This window comes from Heterodontus francisci, chromosome 39 (assembly GCF_036365525.1).
Source record: "Heterodontus francisci isolate sHetFra1 chromosome 39, sHetFra1.hap1, whole genome shotgun sequence".
Lineage (NCBI taxonomy): Eukaryota > Metazoa > Chordata > Chondrichthyes > Heterodontiformes > Heterodontidae > Heterodontus > Heterodontus francisci.
In genome coordinates this window covers 18016894-18043855 of record NC_090409.1, presented here as the reverse complement: position 1 = coordinate 18043855, position 26962 = coordinate 18016894, and positions in this window count along the sequence as shown.

Sequence of the window (26962 nt, the reverse complement as noted above, 5' to 3'; positions counted from 1 at the left end):
AACACCAACATTTAGCAGTTTCTCACCATTTGAAAAATGTTCTGTGTTTCTATTCTTCCTGACAGAGTGAAGAACCTCGCATTTCTCCACATGATATTCCTGCCACTACTTTCGTGCCCACTCACTTAACCCGCCCATCTGCCTTTGCAACCTCTTTGTGTCCTGCTCAGAGCTTCCTTCCTACATAACTTTGTATCTCTCTCCTTCGGCCTGTCTCGCTCTCTCTTTCTTCCTCACTCGAATGCACCAGTTAAGACTGTACTTGACCATGCTTCTGCTTATAATTCACTCAGTCCTGTCTCTGGCATAAAAATGGTTGAAAAATCTTTAAAATAGGTGAGGTGTCTGTATGATTCCCCTGCATTTTATGCACAAAGTTGGAACTCCCTCCATTTTATATGTAGAGCAGATCTCCCTCCATCTGTTCTATAGACAGGAATCCCTCTCCATTTTATATACATAGAAGAGAATCTCCCTCCATTTTATACGTAGAGGGGTTATCCCTCCATTTTATTCGTTGAGGGGAACCTCCCTCCATTTTATATGCAGAGAGGGAGCTCCGTCGATTTCATAGGCAGAAGGGAAGGTCCCTCCCTTTTATATGTAGAGGGGGAGCTCCCTCCATTCTATACTTGGAGAGGAGAGCTCCCTCAATTTTATACGTATAGAGGAAGTGTGTGTGTCTCTGTCACTGGTCTCATAATGTTAACCCAGCGTCCCCATACAGCCTGTCTTCCTGTCCCCCTGCTTCTAAAGTGTCTCATGGTCTTCTGCCAAGTTCTATTCCTCTGCTTCTGTCTCTATCCCTCAATACCTCTCTGTTCTCTCTCCGTTTCTATCTGTACCTATGTCTACAGTACTTTACCTCTGTCCATCTCTCTCTGTCTAACACTATCTCCCGCCATGCTGGCTATCATTAGGGGTCAAGTTAAATCACAGACAAAATAAACACTTCACCTGTCTGCCGCGCCATAAATAGCAAAACATGTGGATATTTTATGTCTGTTTTCAGATAATACAGTCAGCAAAGTATATTATATGAATGGAAACTGTAAACATTACACTAAGCACAAACGCCAGCTTAATACTCTAATAAGTTAATATAGATTTTATTCATCCCACAGGGGCAAAAGTGCACTGGATCAACATTCTCAGCAAATACTAAAGCATTCCACGATGCAGGAGTCACAAATTCAACACCAGTTTACTTTTTCAATTCTTCCTGGTCTTTCCATCTCACTCACTCTCCCTTGCTATCTTCGTTTCCTCTCCATCCATCTCTGTCTCCCTCTTTCCCGCTCTCTCTCTATTTCTCTATGCCTGCCTCTCTTCGTCTTTCACTCCCTCCCTCCTTCTCTCTCTCTCTGTCTCTCTCTCTCTCTATCTATCTATCTATCTATCTGTCTCTATCTCTACCTCTCCTTCCCTCTTTGTGTCTCTTTCTCCCTCCTTTTCTCTTTCTCTCTCACGATCCATGTCTCTCTCTCTCGCCCCCACTCTTTCTCCCTCTCTCCATCCCTCTCCCCCTCTGTCTTTCTTCGTCTCTCCCTTATTATCTCACTGCCTCTTTTTCTCTACCTCTATCTCTCTTTCTCTCCCTTCTTCTCTGTTTCACTCATTCTCTCTCACTCTCTCTCTCTCTCTCTCTCTCTCTCTCTCTCTCTCTCTCTCTCTCTCTCTCTCTCTCTCTCTCTCTCTCTCTCTCTCTCTCTCTCTCTCTCTCTCCCCACCTCCCCTCCATCTCCGTCTCTCTCTCTCCCACTCCGTACCTCCCTTTCTCTCCCTCACTTCTTCTTTCAGTCTCTCTCTCTCTTCCCTTCCACTGGCTCCCCCTTATTCTCTGCGATTTTCTCTCCCTGCCTCTCTTCCTCCCTTCCTATCCCTCTCTCCCTCTTTAATTCCATCTCTCTCACTCTCTCTCTCATTTCCTCTCTCCCTTAACTCTCTCGTCCCGCTCTCTATCTGTACCACTCCCTCCGTCTCTTTGTCTCCCTCCCTCTTTCCCACTGTCTCACTCCTACCCTCCCTGTCTCCCTCCTTCTCTCTGTCTCTGTCTCCCCTCATGCTCTCTCTCTCTCTGTCTATCCCTCTGTTTCCATCCCACTCTCTGTCCCACCATCTCGGTCCTTCTGCCTCCCTCCCAAGGGTCACTGTCTCAGAATAAGGGCCAGCCCATTTAGGACTAAGATGAGGAGGCATTTCTTCACTCAGAGTGTTGAATCTTTGCAATTCTCTGCCCCAAAGGACGATGGAGGCTCAGTCTTTAAGTATGTGAAAGACAGAGATCGATAGATCTGAACATATAAAAAACATCGAGGGTTATGGGGATAGTGCAGGAAAATGGTTTTATAGTAATAGATCAGCCATGATCTCATTGAAGGCGGAGTGGGCTCGAACTGCTGCTCCTATTTCTTATGTTCTAATGTTCATCCATTGCTTCAGTTTATTCACTTTACCACCCATCTGCTCCAGTCTCCCCTCCAGCTCCAACATATCCTTTTCCTTCTCTCTCTCTCCAAATCTCACTCACTGGTTCCATCACCAGCTGCCTCGTCCAATCTAATCGGAATACAGGAATATAGGAGCAGAACGAGGCCATTCAGCCCTTCAAGCCTGATCTGCTATTCTATCTCATGGCTGATATGAGGACTCAAGCTCAGCACTGTAGTGTTGACCCTTTTCCATTTGTTAATAGTCCCTGTCAGTTCGCTGAACCCAGAGCATCTACCGAGCTGCACGTCCCGCTCTCCTCACACTTTGCCGACCAACAGTCTGGAGCCAAATTCCCAATTAACCCATTGGGCCTGATCTCTGTCAAACCCCTGCTCATTTTTGCACCGGTATTGCATCCTCACTCAATACTTCCAGTCGATCTGGTGCTGACGTTATTCACGTTATGCATCAATTTCCAAATTCATTATTAATAATTGTGTTTCAAACATTTCACTGACAAAGCACTGCCCAAGTCAAGGAATCAGTTTCCACTGTTCGATGCTGCAACATAGCTGGGAATTTCAGCCCAGATCCTATCAAACTGCTGCTTTGTCTCCAGGTCTGATAAGTAATTTTTCTGCTTCCTTTTCTCTCTCTTCCAGTTAACATGATGGCGATTGTGATCCTGTCCTGAGGAAAGTACGCTCTCTCCAATTGTATCATTGTCTACCTGGTGGGAATGGCAGTGGCTGATCTCCTGGCCGTTATCACTGATGCCATATTGAATTGGATTGTTGAAATTTATTTCCCTGATTCATTCCTTAGAATTACTCCTGTGTGTTCGTTCATCATTGCTCTGCTTTCTGCAGCCACAGTTGTTTCTGTCTGGCTCACAGTCACTTACGCCTTTGATCTATTTGAGGCCATTTGTTGTGAGAAGCTGAAAACAAAATATCGCAGTGACAAACCGGCAGCTGTGGTTGTAGGAACTGTGAGTGTGCTGGGCTGTTTAGAGTTGTCCCCTGGTACTTTACACAGGACCAAAAATGCATTATTGATTATCTTCCCATAAATTGTGTCCATAAACCGAGCTTCCATACTTCCCCCAAACGGGGTAAATTTGAATTGTTTGACTACATTTTAACCACTGGTTTCCCGGTCTTTCTGATTTTGCTGCTCAATGTTCTGACTGTCAGTTGCATTTTATTTGCCAGTAAAGCCCGCAGAGGATTCCGGGGCCACAGAAATGGAAAGGATCACAAGGACCCAGAGATGGAGAAGCGCAGAAAATCAATTATTTTACTGTTCAGTATATCCGGCAGTTTTATACTGTTATGGTTGACCCGAGTTGTGTACAACATTTACAGGTGAATTGTGTTTATTTGGTATTATTGCTCCAACACTGGCCCTCTCTTTATCACAACTCAAACAGCAAAGATGCTGCAGCTTCTCAGTTCCTGCACCAACACGGTGATGCGGACAAAATGCAGACAGGAGATGAAGAAGTCGGTGAAATCCCTTCACAATCTCATTGTTAAATTAGTGAGATCATAGAAAGAGCTGAAGGGTTTCAAACACAGGGATTAAATCCCATTTCATATTATATTCCCTATACTCCCCACAGGACAGAATTTACATTTCATGGTCACAGTACAGAGCCCTGAAATGAATTTAAATCTCATTCTGAGAATATATTTTATTGATAATCTGACCTAGTGAGGCGGGAAGTGCCCTGAAGAAAATTCGTGAATTATTCCTCAAAAAGGTGTCACTGAAAAGCTCAGCTGGACGACAAGTAAAACCACTCTGGACCCACAGCAACATGGACAACGCTGCAAATCACAGTCATAGAGTCATACAGCATAGACAGTATTTACAGTAGAGAAAGAAAATGTTGTCGAGGAGAATACTGAGATTCAGGCTACTAGGCTAGATGGGATTGACGTTCACAAGGAGGAGGTGTTATCAATTTTGGAAAGTGTGAAAATAGGTAAGTCCCCTGTGCCAGATGGGATTTATCCTAGGATTCTCTGGGAAGCTGGGGAGGAGATTGCAGAGCCGTTGTTGTTGATCTTTATGTCGTCATTGTCGACAGGAATAGTGCTGGGAGACTGGAGGATAGCAAATGTTGTCCCCTTGTTCAAGAAGGGGAGCAGAGACAGCCCTGGTAATTATAGACCTGTGAGCCTTACTTCGGTTTTGGGTAAAATGTTGGAAAAGGTTATAAGAGACAGGATTTATAATCATCTTGAAAAGAATAAGTTCATTCGAGATAGTCAGCACGGTTTTGTGATGGGTAGGTCGTGCCTCACAAACCTTATTGAGTTTTTCGAGACGGTGACCAAACAGGTGGGTGAGGGTAAATCAGTGGATGTGGTGTATATGGATTTCAGTAAGGCGTTTGATAAGATTCCCCATGGTAGGCTATTGCAGAAAATACGGAAGTATGGGGTTGAAGATGATTTAGAGCTTTGGATCAGAAATTGGCTAGCTAAAAGAAGACAGAGGGTGGTGGTTGATGGCAAATGTTCATCCTGGAGTTTAGTTACTATTGATGTACCGCAAGGATCTGTTTTGGGGCCACTGCTGTTTGTCATTTTTATAAATGACCTGGAAGAGGGTGTAGAAGGATGGGTTAGTAAATTTGCGGATGACACTAAGGTCGGTGGAGTTGTGGATAGTGCCGAAGGATGTTGTAGGGTTCAGAGGGACATAGATAGGCTGCAGAGCTGGGCTGAGAGATGGCAAATGGAGTTTAATGCGGAAAAGTGCGAGGCGATTCACTTTGGAAGGGGTAACGGGAATGCAGAGTACTGGGCTAATGGGAAGATTCTTGGTAGTGTAGATGAACAGAGAGATCTTGGTGTCCAGGTGCATAAATCCCTGAAGGTTGCTACCCAGGTTAATAGGGCTGTTAAGAAACATATGGTGTGTTAGCTTTTATTAGTAGGGGGATCGAGTTTCGGCGCCACGAGGTCATGCTGCATCTGTACAAAACTCTGGTGAGACCGCACCTGGAGTATTGCGTGCAGTTCTGGTCACCGCATTATAGGAAGGATGTGGAAGCTATGGAAAGGGTGCAGAGGAGATTTACTAGGATGTTGCCTGGTATGGAGGGATGGTCTTACGAGGAAAATCTGAGGGACTTGAGGTTGTTTTTGTTGGAGAGAAGGAGGAGGAGAGGTGACGTAATAGAGACATATAAGATAATCAGAGGGTTAGATAGGGTGGATAGTGAGAGTCTTTTTCCTCGGATGGTGATGGCAAACACGAGGGGACATAGCTTTAAGTTGAGGGGTGATAGATATAGGACAGATGTCAGAGGTAGATTCTTTACTCAGAGAGTAGTAGGGGCGTGGAATGCCCTGCCTGCAGCAGTAGTAGGCTCGCCAACTTTAAGGGCATTTAAGTGGTCATTGGATAGACATATGGATGAAAATGGAATAGTGTAGGTCAGATGGTTTCACAGGTCGGCGCAACATCGAGGGCCGAAGGGCCTGTACTGCGCTGTAATGTTCTAATTATAATTCTAAAAAAAAAACCGACACGTCTCTTCTGCGTGAAAAATTTACCCCTCATTGTGAGATGGTTACAGGGGCTGTAACTGCAGTGAGACAGGGACACCAGCAGATGGCGATGATGAGAGGGGGCCGGAACTTCAGTGGGACTGAGACACCAGCAGACTGAGATGTTGAGTGCTGGACAGTAACTGCAGTGAGACAGGGACACCAGCAGATGGAGATGGTGAGAGGGGGACAGTAACTGCAGTGAGACAAGCACACCAGCAGATGGCGTTGGGGAGTGGGATATTAACTCCAATGAGACAGGGAATCAATCAGTGCTCGGGGCTTGGATGGGGCTGAATTTGTAAGGAGCATCCAGGAGGGCGTCTTGAAACAATATGTAGATAGTCCACTTAGGAATAGGGCCGTACTGGACCTGGTATTAGGGAATGAACACAGGTCGAAGATTCAGTAGGGGGGCAATTCAGAAACAATGACCATAATTCCATAAGTTTCAAGGTACTTGTGGATAAGGATAAGAGTAGTCCTCGGGTGAAGGTGCTAAATTGGGGGAAAGCTAATTATAACAATATTAGGCAGGAACTGAAGGATTTAGAATGGGGTCGGCTGTTTGAGGGTAAATCTACATCTGACATGTGGGAATCTTTCAAACTTCAGTTGATTAGAATCCAGGACTAGCAGGTTCCAGTGAGGAAGAAGGGGAAGTTGGCAAGTTTCGAGAACTTGGATAACGCGGGATACTGTGAGCCTAGTCAAAATTAAAAAGGAAGCATTCGTAAGGGCTTGAAGGCTAGAAACAGACGAATCCCTTGAGGGATATAAAGACAGTAGGAAGGAACTTAAGCAAGGAATCAGGAGGGTTAAAGGGGGTCACGAAAAGTCATAGGCAAACAGGATTAAGGAAAATCCCAAGGCATTTCATCCGTATATAAAGAGCAAGAGGGTAACCAGGGAAAGGGTTGGCCCACACAAGGACAGAGAAATAAATCTTTGTGTGGAACCAGAGGAAATGGGCGAGGAACTAAATGAGTACTTTGCATCAGTATTCACCAAAGAGAAGGACTTGGTGGATGATGAGCCTAGGGAAGAGAATGTAGATAGTCTCAGACATCTCATTATCAGAAAGGAGAAGGTGTTGGGTGTCTTGCAAAGCATTAAGATAGATAGGTCCCCAGGGCCTGATGAGATCTACTCCGGAATACTGAGGGAGGAAAGGGAAGAAATTGCTCGGGCGTTGACAGAAATCTTTGCATCCTCATTGGCTACAGGTGAGGTCCCAGAGGACTGGAGAATAGCCAATGTTGGGCCTTTGTTTAAGAAGGATAGCAAGGATAATCCAGGAAATTATAGGCCGATGAGCCTTAAATCAGTGGTAGGGAAATTATTAGAGAGGATTCTTCGGGACTGGATATACTCCCATTTGGAAACCAGCGAACTTGTTAGAGAGAGGCAGCATGGTTTTGTGAAGGGGAGGTCGTGTCTCACTAATTTGATTGAGTTTTTTTAGGAAGTGACGAAGCTGATTGATGAAGGAAGGGCAATGGACTTTAGTAAAGTATCTATATGGACTTTAGTAAAGCCTTTGACAAGGTACCTCATGGCACACTGGTACAAAAGATGAAATCACACGGGATCCGAGGTGAGCTGGCAAGATGGATACAGAATTGGCTCGGACATAGAAGGCAGAGGGTAGCAGTGGAAGGGTGCTTTTCTGAATGGAGGGATGTGACTAGTGGTGTTCCGCAGGGATCAGTGATGGGATCTTTGCTGTTTGAAGTATATTTAAATGATTTGGAGGAAAATGGAGCTGATCTGATTAGTAAGTTTGCGGATGACACAAAGGATGGTGGAGTTGCGGATCATGATGAGGATTGTCAGAGGATGAAGCAGGATATAGATCGGTTGGAGACTTGGGCGGAGAAATGGCAGATGGAGTTTAATCCGGACAAATGTGAGGTAATGCATTTTGGAAGTTCTAATGCAGGTGGGAAGTACACAGTAAATGGCAGAACCCTTAGGAGTATTGACAGGCAGAGAGATCTGGGCGTACAGGTCCACAGGTCACTGAAAGTGGCAACCCAGGTGGATAAGGTAGTCACGAAGGCATACAGCATGCTTGCCTTCATCGGTCGGGGTATAGAGTATAAAAATTGCGAAGTCATGCTGCAGCTGTACAGAACTTTAGTTGGGCCACACTTAAAATATTGCATGCAATTCTGGTCGCCACACTACCGGAAGGACGTAGCGGCTTTGTAGAGGGTATAGAAGAGGTTTACCAGGATGTTGCCTGGTCTGGAGGGCATTAGCTATGAGGAGAAGTGGGATAAACTCGGATTGTTTTCACTGGAACGACGGAGGTGGAGGGGCGACATGATAGTGGTTTACTAAGTTATGAGCGGCATGGACAGAGTGGATAGTCAGAAGCTTTTTCCCAGGGTGGAAGAGTCAGGTACTAGGGGACATAGGTTTAAGGTGAGAGGGGCAAGGTTTAGAGGGGATGTGCGAAGCAAGTTCTTTACACAGAGGGTGTTGAGTGCCTGGAACTTGCTGCCGGAGGAGATGGTGGAAGCAGGTATGATAGAGGCATTTAAGAGGCATCTTGACAAATACATGAATAGGATGGGAATAGAGGGATACGGTCCCTGGAAAGCAGAAGGTTTTAGTTTCGGCAGGCATCAAGATCAGCGCAGGCTTGGAGGGCCGAATGGCCTGTTCCTGTGCTGTACTGTTCTTTGTTCTTTTGACACCAGCTGATGGAGATTGTGAGAACATAGGAACATAAGAAATAGGAGCAGGAGTCGGTCATTCAGTCCCTCAAACCTACCCCACCATTCAATGAAGTCATGGCTGATCTCTCCCAGGCCTCAACTCCTCTTTCGGGCCTGCTCCACCGAAGGCTCGACTCCCCGATATTTCAAAATCCTATCTACCTTCTCCTTAAATACATTTAGTGACCTAGCCTCCACAACTGTCTGAGGCAGAGAATTCCACAGATTCACCACCCTCTGGGAGAAGACATTCCTTTGCATTTCACCTTTGAATGTGTGCCCCCTTTTTCTGTAACTCTGTCCACTAGTTCGAGATTCCCCCACTAGTGGAAACATCTTCTCAACATCTACCCTATCAAGCCCCCTTAAAATCTTATATGTTTCTATGAGATCTCCTCTCATTCTTCTAAACTTCAGTGAATAAAGGCCTAACCTGCTTAGCCGTTCTTGATAAGACAGCCACTTCATCCCAGGAATCGGCCGAGTATGCCTTTTCTGAACTGACTCCAATGCTACTATAGCCTTCTTTAAATACAGGGACCAAAACTGCACGCAGTGTGGCCTCACCAACAACCTGTTCGGTTGTAATAAGATTTCCCTCTTTCTAAACTCTAACCCCCTAGCAATAAATTCCAAAATTTCATTTGTCTTGCTAATTACTTGCTGCATCTGCATGCTAACCTTTTGTGTTTCATGCACAGGAACACCCAGGTCTCTCTGTACTGCAATATTTTGGCGTCTATCTACATCTAAGTAATAATCTGCCATTTCATTCTTCCTACCAAAGTGAATTACCACATACTTTCCCACATTGAACACCATCTGCCAAGTTTTTTGCCCACTCACTTAACCTATTTATATCCCTGTGCAGATTCTTTGTGTCCTCATCACAACATGCCTTCCCACTTATTTTTGTATATTCAGCAAATTTGGATACACTAAACTCTGTCCCTTCCTCTAAGTTATTAATATAGATAATAAATAGTGGAGGCCCTTGGACCGATCCTTATGGCACCCCACTAGTTACAGCTTTTCAACCTGAAAAAGACCGTTAATTATCACTCTCTGCCTTATGTGTGTTAACTAATCATCAATCCATGTCAACACTTTGCCCCCAATACCATGAGCTCTTATTTTGTGCAATAACCTTTTATGTGGCATCTTATCAAACGCCTTCTGAAAATCCAAATACACTACATCTACTGCTTCTCCTTTATCCACTTTGCTTGTTATATCCACAAAGAACTCGAACAAATTTGTCAAACATGATTTCCCTTTCATAAAACCATGTTGATTCTGTTTAATTGCATTGTGTTTTTCTAAATGTCCTGTTATTTCGTCCTTAATGATGGACCCTAACATTTTCCCATTGACAGATGTTAACTGGTCTGTAGTTGCCTACTTTCTGGTTCCCTCCTTTCTTGAATAAGGGTGTCACATTCGCGGTTTTCCAATCCGCTTGTACCCTACAGGAATCCTGTGAGTTTTGGTATATTATGAGCAATGCCTCCACTATGTCTGCAGCCACTTCTTTTAAAACCCTTGGATGCAGGCCATCAGGTCCTGATGACTTGAATGCCTTTACACCCATCAGTTTCTTCAGCAACTGTTCCCTCGTGATAGAGATTGCTACAACTTCCCCCCTCCCATTTACTCCTTGCTCATCTATTATTGTTGGGATGTTTATTGTGTCCTCCACCGTGAAGACCGATGCAAGATATTGGTTTAAATGATCTACCATTTTCCTGTTCTCTGTTGTTAATTCTCTAGTCTCATCCTGTAAAGGTCACACACTTGTTGCAGCTGCTCTCTTCATTTTAATATACCCATATAAGCTCTTACTGTTTGTTTTTATATTTCTTGCCAATTTCCTGTCATAATCAATTTTCTCCCTCTTTATTAGTTTTTTAGACATCCGCTGCTGTTCTCTAAAAAAATCCCAATTTTCTGGCCTGCCACTCGTTTTCACCGCATTGTACGCCTTTGTTTTTGATTTTATACCCTCCTTAACTTTCTTTGATAACCACGGGTGCCTCATCATTCTCTTCGAGTCCTTCATTCTGACTGAAATAAGTGTTTGATGAATGTTATGAAATATCTGCTTAAATGTCTGCAACTGATCATCTACTGACTTCCCCTGTAGTCTATCTTCCCAGCCCGCTTTAGACAACTCTTTTTTCATACCTCTGTAATTGCCCTTGTTTAAGTTGAAGACACTGGCTTGAGACCCGAGTTGCTCACCCTCAAACTGTATTTGAAATTCTACCATCTTTTGATCGCTTCCCCCTAAAGGATCCTTCACTACGTGATCTCTTTTTCATCCTATCTCATTACACAATACCAAATCTAAAATAGCCTGTTCCCTGGTAGGTTCGGCAATGTATTGTTCTAAATAACAATCCCTGAGGCACTATATAAATTCATCTTCCATGCTACCCTTGACAATTTGACTTGTTCAGTCTATATGCAGGTAAAAAATGAAAGAGCTTTCATACAATTTGTGGTCAATGGTCGTTTTCCAACGTTGTAAACCCTTGTAACATTGGACTAGTAAATGTAAAGAAAATTATTTTGAATGATTACAGGCTAACGCATAAATTCAACATCAAATAAAGAACAAATAATCATTTACAGATACAACTGCATGAGGCTTTGCAGGAACAATGAACGACACTCTTCATCCCAGTCTCTTCCTCTTTCCCTCTGTCACTCTCTCCTCACTGCTATCCTTCCCTCTCTCTGTTATTGTCTCTCCATCTCTATCCCTGTTCTTTCTCACTGTTGCTCTCTCCGTCTGGATGAAAGAGGAGAAAGAGAGGCATATATAGAGGTAGCTTCACTCTGTATCTTATCTTACACTGTAACTGCCCTGGGAGATTTTGATGGAACAGCGTAGACAGAGATTTACTCTGTAGCTGACTCCAGGCTGTACTCGGCTTGGCATCATTTGATGGGACAGTGTAGACGGAGTTTTACTCTGTACCCCAGGAATTTAGAAGGTTAAGGGGTGAATTGATCAAAGTTTACATGATAATAATGGAATCTAATGGGGTAGAAATGGAGAAACCCTTCTCATGGGCGAGTCTCGGACGAGGGCACAGTCTAAAAATCGAACATTAGTCTTTCAAGAGTGAAATTAAGAAGCACCTCTACACACAAATGGAGGTAGAAGTTTGGAACTGTCTTCGACAAATGATCCCTCCCTATCTCTGCAATCTCCTCCAGCTCCATCATCCCCCAATATCTGTAATCCTTTAAATTCTGACCTCTTGACCATCCCCAATTTGAATCATTCTACAATTGGTGGCTGTGCCTTCAAGCTGTCAAGGCCCTAACTCTGGAAATCCTTTCCTCAACCTCTCTGTCTCACCACCTCTCTTTCCTCTTTAACGACGCTCCCTAAATCCAACCTCTTTGACCAAGATTTTGCTGACCTTGCCGAACATCTCCTGAAGTGGCTCAGTGCCAATTTTTTTTATTGATTCGAGTGATATGCTTGTCACTAGCAAGGCCAGTATTTATTTCCCATTCTGAATTGGCCTTGAGACGGTGGTGGTGAGCCATGTTCCTGAACCACTGCAGTCCATGTGGGGTTGGAATTTGACCTCATGACAGTGAAGGAAGTGCAATATAGTTCCAATTCAGGATTATGGGTGACTTCAGTTGTTGTGTGTGGCCATATTTTTTCAATGCACAGTCCCAAACAATGCACACATTTTTGATTTTTTTATTGCGTTTAAATGTACAAGTTTTCCTACAATCTGCCTGCCTCTCCCCCGTCTTTCCCTCCCTCTTCATGCTCGTCTCTCTCTTTCTCTCTCTTTCTATCTTTGGAGACCAAGATCGCATATGTTTTGCTAATTACTGTCCTAATATGTCCTGCCACCTTCAAAGACCAGTGCTCGTGAACCTGCATGTCCCTCTGTGCCTGCACACTCTTCAGAAATATGTCATAGTGTAATCAAACAAAGTCAACATGGTTTCAGGAAAGGGAAATATTCTTTTAAGCATCTGTGCTGCAAGGAGAACAACCCCAGCTCTCCAGTCAGTCAGCGTAACGGTAATAATCTCATCCCCAGAACCGTTCCAGTAAATCTCTTCTTCACTGAAACATTCATGTTCTTGCTAAAGAGTGGCCCCAGAATTGGACACAATACTCCAGCTGAGGACAAACTATTATTTTCTTAAGGTTTAGCATCACTTCCTGACTTTTATACTCTAGACCTCTGTTTATAAAGCCCTGACCCAAAGCTGTGAATCCGGGGGTGGAGGGCGATGGGAGGATTGGGGCAGGTAGAGGGTCAGTCCCAACTTCTTAACGCGACCCTGCAGCGCCAGAACTGCTCCTCAGGTTCAGGCCAGCGAGTGAGTCATTAGGAGTTTGAACAGGGATGGAAACAAAATTACATTGAATCTTTCAATATTAATTTATTGGGTGATGTTATTAAACTGCAAATTATCGAAATTCACACAAGTAATATTGTGAATTGCGATTAATAATAGTAAAGGAGAACCTATTGTTAATCAATCCAATATTATTTGCTCAAAATGATAATCACCACCTTGTTTGTTTATGGATTAATCAGGTCCAAGAAAGACCGGAGGAGGAAATTCAGCCCCTCGAGCCTGTACCATCCTTTTGGGACATTTTATTCTTCACCGCCCCTACACCACCCCTCCCCCACTCTCTCTCTCTCTCTCACCCCGTTGTCCTCTCTGTCCCTCAGCCCGTCTCTCTCTCTCTCTCTCTCTCTCTCACACTCTCTCTCCCTCACCTTCTCTCTCTCTATCTCTGTTTTTCAAACCCTCTCTCTCTCTCTTTCCCCACCCGTCACCTTCTCTCTCTCTCTCGGCCCGTCTCACTCTCTCTGTCTCTCACTCACTCACTTTCTCCCCCATCACCTTTTAGTCAAAATTAATATAAAAAAAGACCCGGTGATTGCCCATGAACCCAATAATACAGCTCAGGAGCATTAAGCTGATTTTCATTCAATCTACCTTGAGGACATACTGCAACATAACAGTTTTGCTCATCAATCGTAAAGGGGGCACTGAAGTTTTGCGCATTTAAAATTTTACAGCTGTTACATGGTATCCTCCATAAATATTTGCTGTTGTCGTACGAAAATGACCAACTGAGCATAGATTAAACTCAGTTGCATGTTTGCTGTTTGTGTTTTTTTTAAATAGAAAAGACGATGTTTGCATTTTGATAAATAGTTCCAATGCAGGCTCGATTGATGTAGGTCAGGTACCTCGTGAATTTAATTGATAATATTAATATTTAAACAATTGATATTTGGATTTCCAATTTGACTGATAGTTTCACTGGTATTTTCATAAAGTACAATTTCATCATATAGCTTAATTGATTGTTTTGCTTAATAATGAAATGAATATCGCCCGATTTTAAAAAATGTTTATGTAATTAATATTCTCAGCCAATGTTTTTAACATTAAGCTGCAAGATAGTAAATTGCAAAATTTAAATATGTTGCTCATAAAATCCTTTGTCTGATATGGTAGAGACGCCATTCGCAAACGTTCAATCACACTTTTGGTTCTTTCAACAAAATAGTCCTAAAAGTAGTTTGAGATGAATCCCTAACACAATCAATCACAGCAACTTGCAATTATGCAACAGCATTAAGTAGCAAAACGTACTCACCCACTTCAAAGGTATAGAAAAACGTAGCAAACAAGGAAAAGAAGGCGAAATTAGGTGAGCGTGAAAACATTTGGTGAAAGAGCAGTCTTTTAGGAACGGTCTCAAAGTTTCAATGAGAGGTGGAGAGGTTTAAGTAGCGCCTAGGGACTAAATACCTGAATGCACTACTGTCAATGATGGGCGATGGGCAAGTTCGAGTCGGTGGCAGGTACATTCCTTAAATTCTTGTAGGGCTGGAGTAGATTGATGAGTTAGAAAGGGGAGAAGGAATGGGGTGATCTGACAATGAAGCTTAAAATTCTAAACTAGAGGTTGGTGGATGGGAAGTCAGCATCGGTCACCAAATACAGGGGTCTTGGGTGAAAGGGATATGGTGCAAATTAGGACACAGGAAGCAGACTTTTGAATGAGTGCAAGCTCATGGAGGATATAAAATGGGAGTTCAGCCAAGATAGCATTGATGTGGACTAGAGTAGAACTAGCAGAAGCATGATGGAGGATTTCAGCAACAAGTATTCAGACGGGGCACAGATGGGCAATATTACCGATGTTGGAGGTAATGAATCTTGGTAATAGAAAAGGATATGATGCGGGAAGCTCAAAGAGCCAACAGGCGTTACAAAAAAGTCTAGTTAAATCTGGCAGAGTGGTCGGTGAGGAGGATAAAATCGATTTCAGAGTAACAGAGTTTGTGTCCGGCCGAAAGCAATGGCTTCAATCTTCCAAATGTCATCTTAGCGCAAATGTGAACTGATTTCATGTCTGGATGTCTGGCTAAACGTCTCACAACGCGGTCACCCCACGTTACCTGGCCAATGGCATATTTGTTTGATTTAATAACTTACCTATTCTCCCTGGAAGTAGTGGGCTCTTGGGCTCTTCCTTTCTGTGTCAGTTATGAATTTACTATTTCTAAAGGAAGCTCAATCATTTATATTCCCAGACATTGCCTCAAAGCTCCACATTGTTATTTCACATAAGCTACCTTTCGCTGTGGTCACTGATGGTCGCTCTGCTTTAATTGTGTTAACTTCTCGCTGTTTTGTGAAGTTGACAAAACTAGTTCATCTGGTCACAAGGCTACAAGTGCTATGTTTTGGCGCTTTGAAATGTCCCTCAAGTCTGGACAGCTGCGTCGATCAATTAGCGGCCCTTTACTGCTTCCAAGAAATGTTTGCCATATCTGATGTTTCAATTGCGTTTCTGAAGCAGCAATCCAAAATCTATTGGTTTATATATTCCGGCACACAATGGATTAGATGCCTTAGCTGGATCACAGGTGTCTGTTTTTCATGACATTTCCGTTTTCAATATTTATTATTTGTACTGTTAATGCGAAACTCGCTTGCTACTGAGATATATTTTGTATTTTATTCAATTAGCTGATTAATTATTTATTTCTCTTGCTTTGCTACTTATGTCAAAGTATTTATTCCAACTAAATTTAAGGAATTCAACTTCGAATCCTTCAGTTGTTTTCATTTCTGTTTGAAAACGTAATTGCAGTCCATTTGAAAACCCATGTTTGATTTCTTGGTTAGACTGGCTTCTTCTTATGATTTACAATTATCATGCTAATTTAACCCAAACCATTTACATCTTTAATTGATTGTTAAATGTTACAATTTGTCATATATACTATAATATCTATCTATATCTATATAATATATATATACACACACGAATATTTGTTTCCTTTCTGGATGTAGTAGCAAGAGTGCATTTCTTGAAATCGTGCAATAGTATTTAATGAGAGATAATGCGATGGTCGTGGTTTCATAGCACTTCTGCTTGTTATTCCTATTGTCTTTACTGGAGAGAAATGTGAAACCAGTTGGCGAATCGCTGTCACCATTTTGCATGCTCCAGCAAAGTCAAGCTCCAGCCCAATTTCTAATTTGGACACACTCTGGTTATTTGCATTGATGAATGCAGATAACATCTTTTGTTTTCGACCCTTCCCAACAGCTAATCTCGTGGCTATCGTGATCCTGGCCTGGGGAAAGTCCGGACTCTTCAAATGTGTCCTCTATTACCTAGTGGCCATGGCAGCGGTGGACCTATTGGTCATGAACACTGGCGTTACACTCAATCCAATCATTGCCATTTCTGGAAATCATCTGTTGCTTACACCGGTATTTCAGACAAAATCTGTCCTAGTTTCTGCAACAGAGACATTTTTGTCAGGTTAACCATGGCATTCACCTTTGATCGTTTCATAGCCATTTGTTGCCAGAAGCTGAAAACAAAATATTGCACGAAATAAACTGTTGCGGTTGGAGGCACCGTGCTCACCCTGAGCAGATTTTTTTTAAATCCCCTGGTACTTTGTATTTGAATCTTTGAACACTATTAACAAACTATCCTCGTATTTTTGAATACGTCCAAGCTTTTATACCTCACCCCGACGGCTAGCATTTTCTTATTTCGGCCACATAATCAGCCTTTTCTGCCATTTTGTGTTGTTTTGCTGCTCATTGCTGTGACAGACAGAAAGATATTAGTGGCCAACAGATTCCACAGGACCTTGTGGGGCAACATCATCTCTGAAAATAATCTTGATCCTGAGATGGAAAACGGGAGAAAATCAATAATGTTACTCTTCAGTATATCACGCAATTGTATCCTGTTGTTGTTGATGTACATGATCCACTATATGTATTATAGAATTGCTAATTCTTTTTTACACATGTTGCAATGACCGGATTAATATTATTCAAGAAACTGGATAAATGTTGCTGCTGTTAAGCTGCTGAACAAATACGTTTATTTATGCAGTGACCCTAACTAAATTCAGGAAGGAGTTAAAGAAAATTGTGAAATACCCAGTGAATCAAATTGGCTCATTTTTATGCAAATAAAGAGCTATGGATTTTCCAATACTGTAATTCAATTGTCTTATAGCAGATATCGTCTTGTGAAAATAATAATTTGCTTGCCTGTTTACAGGGGGTATAAGGGTGAACCTTGCAGTTCTTTGCAGCTCCCTCTAAATTAACATGTGTCAATTTAGAGGTCGATCTCAGAAAATAAAATAAATGTTGTTTTTCTCAGAGGTTTCAGGGCGAAATGTGACACATTTCACGATATTCTCCTTCATTATACCTCCATCATGTTTATTATAATTCTATTGTCACCGAATGACCACAAACACAAAAAGGACAAAAATCTGTTTTGCGTTCAAAGCAGCACAACTTTCTAGAACAAAAGATTATATTGTGACTATAATGACTACATATGTGTAAACCCATTACACAGGTTAAGAATTTCCAAATAAAATGCCTGCTAAATGTGTCTTCGTTCTGGCATGGCGCTCAGACTATCCCTCAAACCAGAAGCCGAATTGACGACCTGAAGTGAGAATTGGTAAGTTTCAAGGAGAAGGTCGACTCCAAGGTATGAGATGATTGTGCTGGTGTACACGTGGAGAAACCAAGATAGAATACTGTCTGGTATGTGTTTAGCGAGGCCTAACCTACCTTTTAATGGCACAGACTCAATGGGCAACATGATCTAGCATTTCTCTCAAATTTCTAAGATATAAGCAATATCTTTTTGATTATGCAAGCCAACTGGAACTAGCCTGTGCATATTTTGAGGTCTCTTCTGTTTCAATTGCTAATCATATTCCGAAAAGAAGAAATACCTGCACTTCAACACTCACCATCACTTCCCAGTGCAATTTATATGGTTCTGCATTCTGCCTGAAAATTGTTTCATTGGCACCAATTGGCCAAATACCTACAAATTGACCTGGACATGTAACAGTCAGTGCATGCAAAACTCAGATCTTGGCAACACGAATAGTGAAATCCAAAGCATCAATGTCCTTCTGACAGTACAATGAGATGAAATGCTTCTGCTGGATATCTGTAACGATATGTTTTATGGGCAATAAACTGAATTCTATTGGGTAGCAAAATAGCTCATTCAATATACCACACATAAATCTATTTTCCTGAGCACATTAAGCAATTTATTTTATTTGCAACCATAGTATACAGCATCCATTAGATATCACTATTTGCATGAGTTGTTATTTTTTGCTTTAAATAAATGTTGATTATCCAATTTCTTAGTGTAATTAGTGATTTTGGAAGCAGAAATAAATGCACTTACAGAAGCTTAGTTCAACAGAATTTAGTTGAAATACTTTGCGGATCAAGCGTGCTTTTACTGACTTGGACAATATACCCAAAGTGATGAAGCTATACTAATTTGTAATCTGTTTTTCCTGCAGTGCCAGACTCAGTCATTTTGCCGGGTATATTTTATTGATCAGTGATTATCTCTGCTCAAGAATACGCTACCGACATTCTAGCAGCCATCTGCCATATTAAGTCATTACAATTTAATTTTTCCTACCCTGAGGACCATATGATCACATGGATGTCCATATTAACTCGAGGAAGTAACAATTTCCCAAGAAACGACGCATGTTTCACGTCTTAATTCTAGACAATTAGCTATTAGTTTACAGTGGACAATCCTATTAAGAACGGCAATGCTTACACAATTAAGGCATATCCTGAATTAAATGATTCACCTTACCCAAGCATGACAGAATTAAAAAGGCCGTGCCTGTAGCAGTAAGATGCACTTTTATTTCAAATGTTTAATGTTCACCAGTTTGGACAAATATTTATGACACGAGAAGAGTGTACGTGTTATCTATCATGCACCTAGGCTATATTAACCATTTAATGTCATACAGTTGTGAACATGACTGAACATATCACGTATTGATGTAAGTACACGGTAAAGATCCCTTTCTTCTGTGCATTTTGAAAGATCATTTTAAAGACTCATATCCAGCACTTACAAATATATGCTTTCTCTCATCATCCTAAATCGCTCAGGTCAATAGAGTGTGGGATGCCGGGAACACTCCAGAAAACCAATATGCATCACTGAATTGATCGGATCACATTATGTCCGGTTGCCTCACAAGCTGTGATGAGCATCGGGAAAGCGCGGAGCATCACGGGAATGGCTCCAAGTCTTTCGACACCAGCGGGGAAAACAAACTGAGAACAGTCTAAGAGAAGATGTTAGAAACTATTGTTAAAGACGTTATAGCATGACACTGAGAAAAAATCAACGTAATCAGGCACGGACTACATGGTTTTGTGAAAGAGAAGTCATGTTTAACCAATTTATTGGTGATCTTTCAAAAAGTAACTGGTGCTGTGGATAAAGGGGAACCAGTGTATGGACTGTATATAGATTTCCAGAAGGCACTTGAAAAAGTGCCACGTCAAAGGTTATTGCAGAAAATAAAAGCTCGTGGTGCAGTGGTAAAATATTGGCATGGACAGAAGATTGGATAGCTAACGGGAAACAGAGAGTCGATATAAAAGGATTATTTTCCCCTTGGTAAGATGGAACGAATTGTGTGCCACAGGCATCTGTGCTGGGGCCTCAGATGTTTACGATTTATATGGATGACTTGGATGAAGGGACCGAAGGTATGGTTGCTAAGTCTGCTGATGACACAAAGATAGATAGGAAGGTAAATTGTGAAGAGGACATAATACTGGTACAAAGGGATATAGATAGGTTTAGTGAGTGGGCAAAGATCTGACAAATGGAGTATAATGTGGGAAAATGTGAAATTGTCCATTTTGGCAGGAAGAATAAAAAAGAGGCATATTATCTAAATGGTGAGAGATTACAGAGCTCTGAGGTGCAGAAGGATCTGTGTCCTAGTGCATGAATTGCTAATATAATGTAATCATTTATTATGAGGGGAATTGAATGCAAAAGTAGGGAGGTTATCCTTCAGTTACACAGGTCATTGCTGAGACCACATCTGGGGTACTGTGTACAGTATTGGTCTCCTTATTTAAGGAAGGCTATAAATGTGTTGGAAGAAGTTCAGCTAAAGCTTGCTCGACTAATACGTGGAATTGGGCGGATTGCATATGAGGAAAGGTTGGACAGGCTTTGCTTGTATCCAATGGAACTTAGAAGAGTAAGAATCAATTTGATTGAAACATATAATATCCTGCGAGGTCTTGATCGGGTGGATGTGGAAAGGATGTTTCCCCTTGTGGAAGAATCTAGAACTAGAGATCACTATTTAAAATGAAGGGGTCGCCCATTTAAGACAGAGATGAGAAGATTTTTTTCTCTCAGAGGGTCTTGAGTCCTTGCAACTCTCTTACTGAAAAGGCAATGGAAGCAGAGCCTTTAAATATTTTTAAGGCAGAGGTAGGTAGGTAATTGAAAAGTAAGGGGTTAACAGGTTGGCGTGGGTAGGAGGGAATGTGGAGTTGAGATTGCAATCAGATCAGCCATGATATTATTAAATGGTAGAGCAGACTCGATTTGCCGAATAGCCTGCTCCTGCTCCTAATTCGTATGTTTGTATGCTCATATTGGCAAATCAACAGTCAAGCAACATCCTGACATAATCATGCTCACCGAATCACACCTAACAGCGAAATTCCCAGGCTCCTCTATCACCATCCCTGGATATGTCCTGTCCCACCAGCAGGGCAGACCCACCAGAGGTGGTGGCACAGTGGCATACAGTCGGGAAAGAGTTGCCCTGGGAGTACTCAACATTGACTCCCGACCTCATGAAGTGTCATGGCATCAGGTTAAACATGGGCAAGGAAACCTTTGCTTATTACCACCTTCTACCCTCCCTCAGCTGATGAATTAGAACTCCTCCATGTTGAACACCACTTGGACGAATCACCAAACATCGTAACCACACAGAATGTACTCTGGGTGGGGAATTTCAATGCCCATTATCAAGGGAGGCTCGATAGCATGACTATTGGGCGAGCTGGCTGAGCACTGAAGGAAATAACAGTGAGACTGGGCCTGCAGCAGGTGGTGAGGAATCTAACAAGAGGGAAAAACCTGCTTGACCACGCCCTCGATAATGTACCTGTGGCAGATGCATCCGACCATGACAGTAATGGTAGGCGTGACCACCACACAATCCTTGTCAAAAAGGCTGTCCCGACTTTACAGTGAGGACACCATCCATCGTGTTGTGTGGCACTACCACTGTGCTGAATGCGCTAGATTCAGAGCTGATCTGGCAACTCAAAGCTGGGCGCCCATGAGACAATGTGGACCATCAGAAGCAGCAGAACTGTATACAACCACAATCTCTAACCTCGTGAATCCGCATATACATCACACTGTTATTACCATCAAGCCAAGCAGCACCAGGCAGCTAAAAATGATATGTCAACCTAGTGAAGCTACCACGCAGGACTACGTGCATGTCAAGAAACAGAAAAATCTTACAACAGATAGAGCTAAGTGATCCCACAAATAACATATCAGATCAAAGCTCTGCAGTTCTGCCACTTCCAAAATGATGGTGGACAATTAAACAACTAATCGGAGCAGGAAGCTCCACAAATATTCCCATGGCAAATGATGGAGGAGCCCAGTGCATCAGAGCAAAAGAAAAAGTTGACACATCTGTGTTTGGCTTGAGCCAGACGTGCCAAGGGGATGATCCATCTCGGCCTCCACCTGTGGTCCCTGGCATCACAGATGCCAATCTTCAGCCAATCTTATTCATTTCATGTGAAATCAAGAAAGGGCTGAAGGCACTGAATAATGGAAATGCTATCGATCCTGTGGTTAGCACCACAGCTTCACAGCTCCAGGGACCTGGGTTTGATTCTGGGTGCTGAGTGTACGGAGTTTGCAGGTTCTACCTGTGACTGCGTGGGTTTTCACCGGGTGCTCCGGTTTCCTCCCACAGCCAAAGACTTGCAGGTGATAGGTAAATTGGCCGTTGTAAATTGCCTCCCGTGTAGGTAAGTGGTAGGGAATATGGGATTACTGTTGGGTTAGTATAAATGGGTGGTTGTTGGTCGGCAGAGATTCGGTGGTCCGAAGGGCCTGTTTCACTGCTGTATCTCTAAAAAAATATATATATCTTGGCTGGAGCACTGAAGACTTGCGCTGGAGAACTAGCTGGAGAACGAGCGAACCCCGAGCCAAGTTGTTCCATTGTAATTACAACACTGACATCTGCCCGACAATGTAGAAAATAGCCCAGGTCCGTACTGTTCAGAAAAAGCAGGACAAATCCAATCTGGCCAGTTACTGCATATCGGTCTACTGCCATTCAGAAGCAAAGTGATGGATGATGTTATAAACAGTGCTATCAAGCGGCACACAAAAAGCAACAACCTGCTCACTGATGCTCAGTTTGTGTTCCATCAGCTGCAGACCTTATTACAGCCTTGGATCAAACATGGACAAAAGAGCGAAACTCCAAAGGTGAGGTAAAAGTGACTGCCTTTGATATCAAGGCAGCATTAGACTGAGTTTGGCATCAAGGAGCCCTAGAAAAACGGGAGTCAATGGGCATCAGGGCAAAGACTCGCCACTGGTTAAAGTCATACCGAGCACGTAAGAAGATGGTTGTGGTTGTTGGAGGCCAATCGTCTCAGCCCCATGGCATTGCTGCAGGGGTAGCTCAGGGTAGTGTCCTAGGCCCAACCATCTTCAGCTTCTTCATCTATGACCTTCCCCCATCATAAGGTCAGAAGTAAGGATTTTCATTGATTATTGTAAGATATTCACTACCAATCACAACTTCTCAGATACTGAAGCAGTCTGTGTCCATATGCAGCATGACATGCACAAATTCAGGCTTGGGCTAACAATTGTCAAGAACATTCATGCCACACATGTGCCAGGCAATGACGATCTCCAGTAAGAGAGAAGTTAACCATCTCCCCTTGACATTCAACGACATTACCCTCGCTGAATCCTCCATTATCAACATTCTGGCGTTACCATTGACCAGAAACTGAAATGGTCCAGCCATATAAATATTATGGCGACAGGAGCAGGTCAGGGGCTGCGAATTCTGCAGCAAGTAACGCACCTCTTAACACTCCAAATCATGTCCACCATCTACAAGACACAAGTGAGGAATGCGATAGAATACTCCCCACTTGCCTGGATGGCTGCAGCTCCAACAACACTCACAATGTGAGACACCATCCAGGGCGAAGCAACGCTCTTGATTGGCACCCCAAACAGCACCTTAAACATTCACTTCCTTAACTACTGATACGCAGTGGAAGCTGTGTGTACCATCTACAAGATGCACTGCAGCAACTCACCAAGGCTCGTTGGACAGCACCTTCCAAACCAGCGAACTCTATCACCTGGAAGGATAAGGGCTGCAGACCAATGGGAACACCACCACCTGCAAGTTCCCCTCCAAGCCACACACTATCCTGACATGGAAATACATTCCTATTCCTTGCACCAGGTAGACTGCAGAATTTAAAGAATGCAGCTCACCACCAACTTCTCAAGGGCAATTAATGAGTGAACAACAGGTGCTGGCATTGCCAGTGACACCCACATCCCGAGAAACAAACAAAACTAAAGTAAATTGGTCGTCGTCCACCAGAGTAGTAAGATCCAGGCATTGCAGGAATCCTCCAGCACTTATGGCACACCCGAACTGGATTGCAGCATTGAGATTGATAACTGCTTGAGGGAATGCAGCCGAAACCACATCCATCACAGTGCAGGGCAAATGACTGTATAATGAATCCACAACAATGTATTGAAATGCAGTGATCACAGGGAATGTAATATTCATGGGAATAAACAGGCGTTTCTGCTACCGCCAAAGTGAGTCTGACATGTCTTTTTTCTTCCATAGTGCCAGGATTCGGAAGATCACTGAGAGGTTGCAGAATATTTGGAGAGTTGAAGAGGTACAGCGAGAAATTGTGTCCCTTATGGGAACTAATGCCATAGCAAAGAAGAGTTGAGTCGGTGTTTAAGGAGCTCAGAAAGACGTCATAAAGTACAGCCAGAAATTACAGCTTGGATTACTCCGAGCACCACATGCTAAAGATTGTAAAATAGTCGGATAAATCAGGTTACTGCGTGGCTGGAAAAATGGTGTTGGAGAGAGTGCTTCAAATTCTTGAAGCTTTGAGGCACGTTTCGAGTCGGAGAGGTCTGTTCAAGGGGGTAGCCGAGTTGCACCTCACTGAAACTGGTAGCAATGTTCTCACGGAAATGATAACTGGCATTGTGAGCGACCATTTAAACTAATTTGTTCGGGGAATTGGCACGAGATTAACAGACAACAGAGCATAAATGTGGATGGAGTGGGGAAAATAGCATTGAAGTAAAGAACAATCCTGATATGGGACGGACTGGACTAGGAGAATGTAGGTAAATGAAAGGAACGTGTTAAACAACGTTGGTGAGCATCAGGCACAAGACGCCACTATGCTTTATGATGTAATGGTAACACAGAGAAATGTTACAAAGAAGCAGAGGATTCGGAGCTTAAATATTCTCGTCTACAAGGTAGTCAGGAATGGCAGGGGAGAAAAGAGAAGGGGGCATTGATAAAAACTTTTACAGCACTGATAGGATGATATAGTGGTGGAAACAAAGACATGGCATATTTGGTTAGTATTAGGGAATTATCACAGGACCAATACACTACTGGGTGCATAATGCAAGGCATCAAATATTAGGAAATAGATCAAGGGAAGAATTTACAGATAATTCAAAGAAAGAGGCAAGGACGACAGAGTAGCTGTAATGGGGGCAGTGAGGGGTGGCGCAAACTGCACTAATATAGACCGGGATCGTAACAATGTAACAGGTGAAGAGGCGAAGGATGCAGTATTGATAATTGATACTCGATGGAATAAAATTTGATGAAGAGTAAGCCACTAATATGAAGTCAGGGAGAGAGCTGATCAGGGTAGAAGGGCTGATGTTGTGTTTGCAGACTTGCAAAAGTCTTTGAACAAATACCACATCATTGTCTAGGCATCAAAACTAAAGCCCATGGCATTAAAGGGAAAGTGACAGATCAGATGCGTGCACGCTAAACAGTGGAAGCAGTATGGTACAGACAGCGTCACGCTATTCTACTGCGAGCAATTAGCTCTATGTTCTGATGTCCTCACACATCAGGTGCAGATTAACCATGGTTGATTTGTCCAGTAATGGGAGACAGAAACCCCATGGTGATTCCCAGCATCAATGAGGACAGAATTCAAAAGACAAAGCTGAAGTGCTTGCAATATATTTAGCTAGAAAGGACAAAAGGCTGATACTTCTCGGCTCCTGCCGCAGTCTTTATTGATCACGAATGTCATTCATCTGCCAATTCAGTTCACTCCACCTTACATAAGAAACAGCAGAGATGCATTCGTCCCTTAAAAAGCTAGGGGCCCAGACAATACCCCGGCAGTAGGGCTGAAGACCTCTGCTTCAGAACTACCCACATCCATGGCTAAGCTCATCCAATCCAACACTGCAATCCACCGATCTGATATCCATGATATACTTTTCAGCTGTGATATTTATCTAGGATGCATCCTTCTCAAACCTTTCCATCACTAGCGGCTTTCCTTGCTGTCTATCTGGGTCTTTATCACACTATTAGAGATTTTTTGCAGTGATTAGTCAACAGTTACATCATTGTATAATGCACTTAGTAACATTGTCAAAGGCGAGCCTGAGGGACCTTTGTTTTGTTCATATATTGCTTCCTATGTTCCTCAAATTGCACTCTTTTCATTAGAAAAAATAAGTTAAATAGAAAACCTGAAAATGTCACTCAAACATACATGGTATTTGCAAATAATAAATGAGGGAAACTATTGCCAAAGATTGACATATGGGTAACTGCATGGCATCAATCTCAGATCATCCACAAATGAACAAAGGAAGTAGCTTAGACCACTTAGTATATTGCAGACATTTAGCAGAAATTTGATGCAAGTGGATTTCATATTATATTTGAAAAAGGAAGTGGATGCGTATTTGCAGATGGAGTGAAAAATGTAGGGGGAATGAGAAGTGAATGAAAATAAGTCTCTCAGAAAACCAGCACAAGAGTGGCATGCCGAATAGTTCTGCACAGTAATACTATTCTATTGTTTTTTTTAATGAAGCTGTATTCCAGACATTATGTTCTCGATATATGGACATCCGTCCCAAAAAATATTCCCTCACACTTGGAAATATCAATTCCAATATTCAGTGTTCACCTTAAACTGATGGCACTGTTCTGAAAGAATGCTCGTTCTGGATTTCTCCAGTTAAAATCAATGTTTCTTCAGTGATCTTTACTGAGATTATTACAGTCTTCTGGTCAGGGAGGGGGTCTTTTAATGAAACTCTTTGCTTCTTAGCTGTACCTCGCCACTGAGCTACAAAGGGTGATTTTCTAGAAGATGTATCAATGCAATATCCTTCTGGACACTTACAGAATAAGCCTCTGAGTGATACCCTGGAAATATACCGCAGAGATTACACTCCAAAGAGAGATTGAATCCTCCCACACTCAAACTCCTTATTCTAAAAGATAAGGTACGCCAAACCGCTGAACGAATCTATTTATTTGCCACCCGTCAAAGTGTGACAAGCCTAACAATATTCTTGGAATTCAGCTCTTCACTTGGAAGAAGATGGTCATCGCAAGTGGAGCATCACAGCAATCTCCATGTTTGACTGGCCCTGGGGAATGAGCTCTCGGTTCCCACTAATACTCTTAAAACCTTCTTTGATCGGTGGGCACAATG